The sequence below is a fragment of the Lathyrus oleraceus genome, chromosome 7 (assembly GCF_024323335.1).
Source record: "Lathyrus oleraceus cultivar Zhongwan6 chromosome 7, CAAS_Psat_ZW6_1.0, whole genome shotgun sequence".
Lineage (NCBI taxonomy): Eukaryota > Viridiplantae > Streptophyta > Magnoliopsida > Fabales > Fabaceae > Lathyrus > Lathyrus oleraceus.
In genome coordinates this window covers 277,081,510-277,092,768 of record NC_066585.1, presented here as the reverse complement: position 1 = coordinate 277,092,768, position 11,259 = coordinate 277,081,510, and positions in this window count along the sequence as shown.

Genomic DNA, 11,259 nt, shown 5'->3' with positions numbered 1-11,259 from the left:
ATTTTGTGCCTAGTTCCCCAGGTGTGTCAGCTTCACCATGCTCATCTAACACCCCCCCTTCACTGTCCCTCTTACCTTCTCCCACAATTCACCCCTATAATACTCATCCTATGCAAACCAGATCCAAAAATGGCATATTCCAACCCAGACTTCAACCTACTCTGCTACTAACTCATGTTGAACCAACATCTTATAGACAGACCTTGGTTATTCCTGATTGTCTTGTAGTTATATTGGCATAATATAATGCCCTTCTCAAGAACAACACTTGGACTCTTGTTCCTCCACCTGCTCATAGACAACCCATTGGATGCAAATGGGTGTTTAGAGTGAAATAAAATGCATATGGTACTATCAATAAATATAAGGCCAAGTTGGTAGCTAAAGGGTTTCATCAGATATAGGGGTTTGACTTCACTGAAACATTCTCACGAGTTGTTAAACTTATAACTGTGAGAACAATTCTTACTCTTGCTATCACTCATGGCTGGCTTATTCAACTGCTTGACATCAATAATGCTTTCCTCAATGGCATTCTTAATGAGGAGCTGTACATGGTCCAGCTTTCAGGATTTGAAAAGTATGATCCTAAACTTGTATGCTGGTTAAATAAGGCCTTGTATGGGCTTAAACAGGCCCCAAGAGCCTAGTTTGATATGTTAAAAGGTACACTGATGTCTCTGAACTTCACTGCCAGCAAATGTGATCCCTCTTTGTTTATGTTACACACTCACAACAATTGCACATTAGTTCTTGTATATGTTGATGATATAATCATCACAGGCACATCAAGGTCCTTCATACATTAACTTATCACCAAGTTGAATCTCCCATTTTCTCTTAAGGACCTAGGACAACTTGATTATTTCTTAGGCATATAGTTCCTGCTTCTCCATAATGGTTCTCTTCTGTTATCACAAACAAAGTACCTCAAGGATTTGCTCATCAAGGCAAATATGGCTTCAGCAAAGGGAATTTCCTCTCCCATGGCCTCTAGCACAAAAATGTCTAAGGTAGGATCTGAAAATGTTGTTGATCCAACTAAGTCCAAGTCTATAGTAGGAGCCCTACAATATGCAACCATAATCGGACAAAAAATTTCTTTTGTTGTAAATAAAGTCTATAAATTTCTCTGAAACCCTCTTGAAGACCACTAAAAGGATGTCAAACAAATTCTAAGGTACTTATAAGGGACGGTGCAACATGGTCTCCTTCTAGTTCCAGGTTCTGCTACAACCCCAATCACCATCACTGGGTTTTATGATGTTGACTGGGCCTCTGACCCAGATGACAAAAGATTTACATTCGGTGCCTGTATCTTTTTTGGGCCCAACTTAGTTTTCTGGTGGGCCAAGAAGCAAACACTGGTTGTTAGGTCTAGTTCTGAGGCAGAATACAAAAGTTTAGCCCATGCCACTACTGAAATTTTGTGGCTCCAATCTCTTCTAATTGAAATAAAGGTCAAGCATCAAGTGCCAAGGATTCTCTATGACAATTTAAGTGCACTAGCATTATCCCATAACCCAATGCTTCATGCAAGGACAAAGCACATGGATTTAGACATATTCTTTATTATGGAAAAAGTGATCAACAAAATTCTCACTATCTCTCACATTCCAGCTTAGAATCAGTGGGCTGACATCCTCACTAAGCCCATCTCCACTGCCATATTTCTTGAACTCAGAAGCAAGTTAATAGTGGTTGATAAGTTGTCAATTAATCAACCACTTTAAACTTGAGGGGGATATTAGAGATAGATTAGTATTAAGCTACTTCTCATAACATATTCAGTTATGAACTCTGTTATGAGTTAGTTGGAATTTCCAACTATATAAACTCTTGTAATTTTTGTGAAGTACTAACTGAAAATCATTTTCATTTCTCTAACGATCTCTCTCTTTCTCTATATATCTCTCTCTCCATGGTTCTCACCATCTAACAAACTACAAGGTGATCCTAGTTATATGACATCATAATTTCAACACTGATATGTTATGGGTTTTCTTTTCTTCTTTTTTTGTCTTTAAACCACACTTTTTTGAGTTCAATTCAATTTATACTACTAGGTTCTTTTATTTTCCAGGATCATCATAATAAATAAGTTTGTTAATTATAAAAGACAATTATGTCTAAAGATCATGAATTCATTGTGCTTTTGAACAAGGGGCCACAAGATATCCAATATATTTGAATTTATGTTGCTCTAACCTTATGACAAATAACTTGTCCATTAATCTCAAAATGTTTTCAACCATGAATCATCTTGATGCATAATAGTTTTATGACATTTTATTTACATACAGAACATGTTGCCATTAACTCTATGTTACTCCGAAGATATTAATTGTGCAATAAGTTTGCTTAACTAAATAAATTTATAAATCCAATCATTGTATGTATCCACTACCTTTGTTGCTTCATCATACACCAATCATTTCTATAGAATCTCATCAAACATCACAAAATCTTTGGACACGCATCCCTTGACATCTAATTCTAATCCATTTTGAAGGGTTTAACCATGTATCCTCCCGTCGCAATTCGATCTTTGTGAGTAATTTATGCAGTAGGTTAAACTTCAACAATTATGGACTAATTACCCTATTTGAATTGCTACACAAATGCTTGGAAATTTTCTCAAAGAGCACCCAGATCAGTCATCAATATATAACATTGTGAGTTCACTTCGATTTATATTCTACCAATTGTTGGAACGTGAAATAATATTTTTAACAAAAAACTATTTAACTAAAAGAAAAGTTGGAGTATGTAACTAACCGAAGCATCAGAGTGAAAATTAATAAGCAAAAAAGCGAAATTAGAGAAAAACTTAGGCCCCGTTTGAAACACTTTTCAGTTTTAGTTATTAAAATTTGTTTTTCAAATCTATTTTAAAAAACTATTTTTAAGAAGAAAATTAACAAAAAATTTGTTTGATAAACTATTTTTTTAAAACTGTTTTGAAAATATGAAAATGAAAAAGCTTGTTTGATAATCTAATCTTTTAATAGTATTTTAAGAAGAGAATAAAAATACATATTTTGTCACTTACTTTTAAAATCTATTTTATTGTATAAAATATTACAAACTTAAGAAAATTAATTGATATTTGGTCGAATACAAATAATTGGATTAAATCAATTTTTAATTTTACAAATCACATAACACTTGTTTGTAATAATAATAAGAAAAAAACAAATAAAAAATGGAATTCCACGTTTAATAAAAAAAATTATATAGTGAAAATAATTAAGAAACACAAAAAAAATTAAGTAAAATAAATAAACATATTTGAAAATGTTACTTATACATAAAAAGAGTATAAATAAAAGAAATAACATACTCTTTCAAATACGTTTTTCTATTTTATTTTTAAAATATAAAAATTATTAAAATTACATTAATGCTATTAATAAAAATTATAAATTTTTATGTTTTTTCTTCAAGTTTTATAATACTAAAAACTAAAAAGTAAGAAGTAAAACACAACTAAACTGTTTCACTTTTTTGCTTTTAAAAACTGAAAAATAGAAAAGAGTTTTTAAAAATACTTTTGCAAAATATTATATTCAAACAAGTTTTTAAATTTTAAATTTTCAAAAACTAGAAAAGAGTTTTAAGATGCATTTCAAACATGCCCTTAATATTCAAATAGAATTTCCAAAATTTAGACACAAAAACTTACCAATGAACAAGGTAAATAAGCATTTCACTACCAGCAAGTCACATACAACTTCTTCTATGCGCCTAAAAATTTCAGAGAACTGTCTAATATCATTTCATCATTAGTTGAGGAATAATAATTACATAATATTTAATTAAATACTTTAACTAACAAAAGAAAAATCAACCTAAACAATTCAAAACATTAAAAACTCATAGTTAAGAGACTAATAATCAGTACATATAATTTGCATTATAAAATATATAAAAATATTATAGAACATTATATATAATCAATACATATAATGTGCATTATAAAATATAAAAAATATATTAAATAGACTCACAAAAAGAAAAACAAAGGTTACAATGAAATCATAAACTTTGAGAATTTGAATTTTCATTCGTAGGGATATTTAGTTCATTAAGTCAAAATTATATTAAAAATATATTCTAAAACTTTATATATTATTTTTAAAATTTTAAACACTTATAATTTAAACCTGAAATTTTAAATACTTATTTTTTAAAAAGTACTTTTTTTAGGTTTTTCTATTCTACATTGTAGGAGTATTCAATTCATATTTTTGAAAATTTTATTAATTTTAAATTTTAGAATGGTACAAATTAAATTGTTTTTAAAATTGTTTTAGAAATGGAAATTTATTTTAATATTGATTATTAATTGGAATATTTTTTTAATAATGATTATTAAGATAATAATAGTTTTTTCTATTGGGAGATTTCAAACAAAAAAATTAATTAGGAGAATTTTGTGAAGATGACACATTAGTATGAAGCTAGGATTTTGTTTAGGGTTACCATGATGACATCCTTAAATTTATATTAAGTAGATAACATTTAATATATTTATTTATCTTTAACTTAAAAGTTATAACAATAAACCATATATGAGATAAGTTAAAAACTACACTTCCTTAAATTTTTCAATTAACAAAAAAAAAATCTTCCTTGAATGTTTCAAAATACCCGACAAATATTGCTTAAATATTTCACAACATATAACAAACTTTATTTTCTTATATAAATATAGTTGTTATGCTTACACCCCACAAATTCTTTTTCTCAGTTATTATATTTTATAAATCCAAAATCTTTTGCAATTCATATATAAAAATAAAGAAATCTAGTGAAATTTCAAAAGGTTTGGATTTATAAAGTGTTTGACCTAGATGATTATAAATATATTGCTGAAGATACAAATGAACTATGGTTTGTAAGTTATTTTTTGCAAAATTTGTAGTTTTTTTAATGTTTATTTATGCTCCAATTTTGCTCTAACTTTCTTTTAAAGTGTATGTCCAAAAATTAAATCTACATTAAATTATGATTTTTACCATAAATTAAAATAGAAAAGATAGTTATAATTGCACAATCATTAATTAAAATGGCTTAACTAGAAGAAATTAATATATAAATATTAATATCTAAATTAATATCTATCATGTATTCATTTCTACATTAAAAATAATAAAAATTTACAAAATGTATGTACATGTTGCATTGATGGTTATTTTTAAGTTCTTAATTCTTAAAGATGTGTGTTAAATTTTCTTTTTTATTCAACCACAGTCCTATGTTAAACTTAATACCTTGATTATAACAATCAATACCTTATAATCATGTTTCTAAGTTGTTTTTTTTTAATTGTGCTCAACAGAAAAAATCGCTTTCGTTTTCTTTTTCCATATACATTCAAATATCTAAAATCAAAGTCTATTTAAATCCATCATGTTATCTATTGGGCCAGTTGACTTTTATATTGTGAATGGATGTTCATGTTAGGTTACATTATTTGGGCCATTGGTCTTTTATAGAAAAATCTACTTGGCACCCAAGCTTGTAACTAGCAACCCCCACATATTTTAATAATGTTAAAATTACCCCTCTCATTTTTTATTTTTCTCAATTTTATGCAAAAATTTTACTTTCAAACGCGAAAAATTCGGTAGTGATACTATAAATCCGGTATGTGTTTTTTTGGATTATTTGAAATATCCAATGTGTAGTAATGGTTTACCAAAAGTTTTAAAAAATCTGGTATACCATATATTTCCCCCACCCCTAAAAATTCGATAGTGATACTTTTTTACGGTTGTGATTGTACTGGCATTTTTATAGAGTTGTAATTGAACCGACTCGTGTGGTACATAATGATTTAAAACTTGTATAAATATGTCTCATATGTTGTTAACAAAAACACCCTGCAATGCCTGAATTTTTCCATCTTGCATTTGTTTACTTTAATGGCGTGAGTCCTCCTATTGAAGTTAAGGTCACATACACCCTTCTTGACGTTAAGATCAAGTATTGTTCACCATCAATTGATAATCAATGGAAGATTAGATTAAGTAAGTTTGAGTTGAAGATGAATGAAGATTTAAGAGTTATGTGGAGTATATTTCATTATTACACAACAAATGGTCTAATTTAGGTGGATGCGAAGCTTGCGAGATCTATTGACAATATTCTAAAAATGATGAAACGCCTTGAATCATCTATTAATGGTTAAGTTATATTCATGTTATGTTAGGTTATGTTCACGTTAAGTTATGCTAAATATGTTCATCCCACGGTAATGTAATGCTAATTTTCATGTAATGCAATGTTAAGATAAAGTGTCAACAAATAATAATAGTTCAATACTAACCCTCGTTGTTCCTAAACTCCTTAAATACCAACCCCCGTACAACACCCAAGTATGTCTCAACAGCCATACAAGTAATATGATGGTTCATCAACAAAGGGGTAAAGAAGTTACCAGAAAGGGGTAGATGGGATAGGCTAGAGACATCATTTCGAGTAATCATCATGTCACCAAATGTGTAACAAGCCGTATAACATATATCTAGAATAATATCATACAAGTGTTATTAATTGGTACTGACACAACATAAGTTCCTAATGGCATCATTATATACATGTGTCCAACTAAAAACATCAATGGGACATGTTATACAATAGTGCCTAAAAATAAAAATCTAAGAACTATGTAGAATATCTTCATTGTATACAATTCCACAACGGAAGATCAGAATAACTGCATCCCTTGAAACATCAGTAGACATCTTCTCTTGAATTCAACCTACAAGGAAATACCTGAAAAATAACAACAATAATGGGATGAGATAATAATCTCAGTGAGTTCTCCTATCATATGGGTCCACTAAGCTCTACAGGGTTCCTACTCGATTCTAACTCAAGTGTTCACCTTCCGTTACTTGTGCATCACTCGCACCTTGTAACTAGGACTTGAGGAACTAAGGGATAATCACAATGTATGGAAACATATCACTTGAGTGCATCCACTCAACAAATCACTATTCAGATTCACGAAACATCAATCCCCGGATGGACTTACGTCTAAGCCATGCCCGGTTCATACATGCTCGTATGATTCGACTTTCACGGTGGATATCGGGTCCTCTATGAGGCTTAATCCCCAGTTCAAGCGACCATCACCCGTATGGGACTCATACCCACTTAGAGTATCTTTCACCGTATGGGACTCTAACCCACTTAGGTGTCCACCATTCCCCCATGTCCGCCATGGTTGGGGCTCAAACCCAATTGAGGTACGAATCATTGGTGCCACATCCCCATTTTCTGTTTTACATAAGCCTCTCAAATGGTATGTGCACAATCACAAATAATTCCGAATACATGATTAGTTCTCAACAACAAATAGGACTTTTGGAACAAAGGTTCCTCACCAAAAATAGGACTTTTAGAACAAAGATTCCTCACCAAAAATAGGACTTTTGAAACAAAGGTTCCTCACCAAAATGTCAACAAATTCTCATGATATCATATCAATTCTCATGGCATCATAACATGATTCAATCTCATTACATAAAAACACACATGTTCCATGCAAAGCATATTGATTCGTTTATCAGGTGAATACTTTTCCACGATACACACCTAGGTACCGTTGCACCCAACCATCACCGTATACCCATTTCTATAACCTAGATTATCTTTCTAAGTTATTAATAAAGTTATTATCCTAGGTTTCCTCACTCATCTTCATAAGGTTTTAAAACATGTTATTTCACATTCAACACAACAACAATGTTTAACATTCATAATAATATAATTCATAGGATTTGTAAGGCACATAATATACTATAACATGGTACAAGAATAATAGTCTTTCATGTTATCTTTCTAACGCATCCGTCCGCGTCCAAAACAGAGTTATAACACTCAAATAATCTAACAAACTAACTTAATCAAGAATATAGGTTAACACTTGTTCCTTGCACACATATTAAATAACAAGAGTTTAGCCTAGTGGTAAGGCTTGTTCCATACCAAAGAGGTCTCGAGGTCGACCCTCATTGGTGACATATTTTAATTTATCAAGGAATTAATTTATGTCAATTGATTGATCAAATGAAACAATCGATTGAATGGGATAATTCTCATAAAATTTCACTGTAACATGAAATTTTTCCACCTGCAACATGTTTATTCACTTCCAACAACCAGTCCACTTACAAGATCACTAACATACATCATTAAACACCATACAACATATATGTTCTTGTTTCCTCAAATCCATGATTCTCACATTAAACAACAACAACATCATTAAATCACTAGCATACAATCAACACATGAAACACATATAACATTACCATCATCCATGGAGGTTTTCATGATTAAGATAACAACTCATCATATTATTATTACCCATTCTAACTATTTTATGGTTTATCCAAACCCTAACTTCTACAATCAAAGGTTCTAACTAGAACTCACCTCATGATTGATGAAGATGGTGAGAAGAAGATGAGATGATATTGGTGAAGATGATGATCCTCCATGGTTTTTTCTTATTTTTCCTCCAAGCTCTTCTTTCCTTTTTCTCTCTTCTTCTTTCTTCTCTTCTTCTTACTGATATTTCTTTCCTCTCTCTTGTTCTTATCCTTTCTTCTTTTCGTTTCCACCACATCAATATATACATATATAAATAATATCTAAATATATAATATTATATTATGTAATGATACAAAATATCCCAAATGATATTTTGTCTTCTATTACCAATTGACCAATTATTAATGTTATCAAAATGTCCCCTCTTGTACTTATTAATAATGGTTTTTCCCTTTTATTAATAATTAATCTCTTCAGAGTTCACTGGTTACTCTGTTGGTCCCAACTGACAACATTTAGAGTACATAGGAGCTCTAATTGTTTCAATTGACAAAATCTATAGTACATAGGAACTCAATTGGTCTCAACTGACAACTAATTGAGCATTTAAGGGAATATGGGATATTACGTCCCCCCCCCCCCCTAAATTGAAATTCTCCCCCAAATTTCCTTCACTCAACAAATAAACAATTCTTGCATCAAAGTCTTAGACCAACACTTTATTTATCTTCGATTTCAAACCTCTGACATGTTCATTCTTCCAACTTATCTTCCTTGGAAACTTCTTTCTCGTGTGAACTCCTTATACTTCATTGTCTTAACCATATTCTCATTCTAATATTGGATTAACATTTAAACTTGCTCCCACTTAGTTCATCTGATATACCACTCTAAATTTTTTGGCCACTTTCCTCCCGAAAACCACGACTTCCCTTCCTTGCACTAAGCTACACGAAACATAATTATGACACCTTGTCTTGATTTGGATAATTAACACTCTTCAAATCTCCACGAGATAAGCCACTGATTCCTTGACTCCATGCCATACTAATAACTATTCTCTTATAAACTCTTCAGTAATTGTGACAACTTTATAGTCCATATAGTGATATCCTTATCAATTTCACTTGGTCTGATACTATATGCTGCAAGCCTTTACTCCTACCGTTTCACTTCTCTCGTACTACTCCAATAAGACAACACCATTAGCACAAGATTTCCTTACTCACATTCTTATGAGTAACTATCTCTCTGATCCCCATAATCTTGATTGAGCTCTTCCATCACCTTTCACTGCGCTACTCTGATCCCAACAGTGAAACACCTAGGATTCCTAGGTGTTGTACCCCTAAATTTGCCCTCCCCTTTCTCACCTATGCATCCAATCATTGGATCATAGGATGACCTACATACATTCATAATTCATCCACATGCATCATCCATCATGGATTCAGAAGAAACATGGGCTCATGAAGCTAGGTTTTACACAGAGGCATGGTTTGATCACATCATCAGCATGGGGGATGTGAAACCCTAATGATGGTGGTGAAGGTGATTTCAACAAAGGTGTGGCCAGTCAGTCTAGGGCCTTCAAAACCCTAATTCCTCAAGGCATGACTTCATGGAGCTTCCTCAGGCCTTATCTTGGTCTCCAAAACCATGATCAAGGAGATGATGAATCTAATGGACTTGGTGGCTTGACTTTTAATCTAGTGACATCCATAACCCTAAATGTAACTCACTTCTCACCTATTGTCAATGCACTTGGTCTTGAATACATCTTGGTATCAATGTCCTATTGTTTGGTCCATCTGAGTCTTGGTGCATCTTTGGCCTTGGTCATCGAAACAACCAAACCTATTGTGTTACAATCAAGGTGTAGGTCATGCCTATTGGCTCATGATGGTTATTTCAGTCAAACCTTAAACTTACTACATCAAGTCATAACTTTATTCATAAACCATGTTAACAGGTTCATACCATTTATAAGCCAAGTCATGATCATCTCATTCCAAATTCAAACATACATGTGCAAATAAAAAACAATTTGAAAAACACTTTCAACCCATTTTCAATCCAATTCATTCAAAACATACCGAGCTCATTCATTACAGGGTCATAAAATATCCAAAATATGAAAAAAATTACAAAATTAGGAAAGTTTGACCAAATGTTGACTTTGGTCAACAGTTGACTTTTTGGTCAACTTTGACCAAAGTCCCCAAAAACCTATATTCCCATCTTAAACTCTAATCCATCATTCCATTGTTCATGCTTGCTAGATTCCATCATGATTTCTTCATTTGCTAGTTTATCTTTGACCAACCATGTTCATGTCCATGCCATGCCTATAAAGTCAATCAATATCATTACCATACAAACTAACATGTTGTCATGAACTTCAAACAAAAACAAATTAGCACATTGCTTTTGATTCTAAAACAGAAGTAAGCCAAGAGCCCACTAATCCAAACATGGCTTCATGACATGACCATTACAAGTCCAAGAACCCTCACTTAACCACTGTCCAAGTTCAAGGCAGATCTGACATCAAGTAACTACACACACATAAATTGGCAGCATTGCTTTACCTGTCAGGTTCATACCAATTGGAACATGTTGCAGAACCATGTCCAAACCATTGGGACTGACATCATAACATGCTCGCACCTGCATCAACTTAGACAGGAGTAGATTAAGTGTAACACACATCAATCTACCAAGAAATGCACCTTGGGCCTAGTAGTTACCTCAATACCATGATATGGTAAGCTTACCTTGCAGATTTGTTCCATGAACATCCTGCAATGCAAAATCCACAACTGGACTGCATCATGCCAGCATACCACAAACCTATTTCAAATTCGAGCCAAACAAGGTGGTCCTGCAACATGATGCAAACCAGGACCA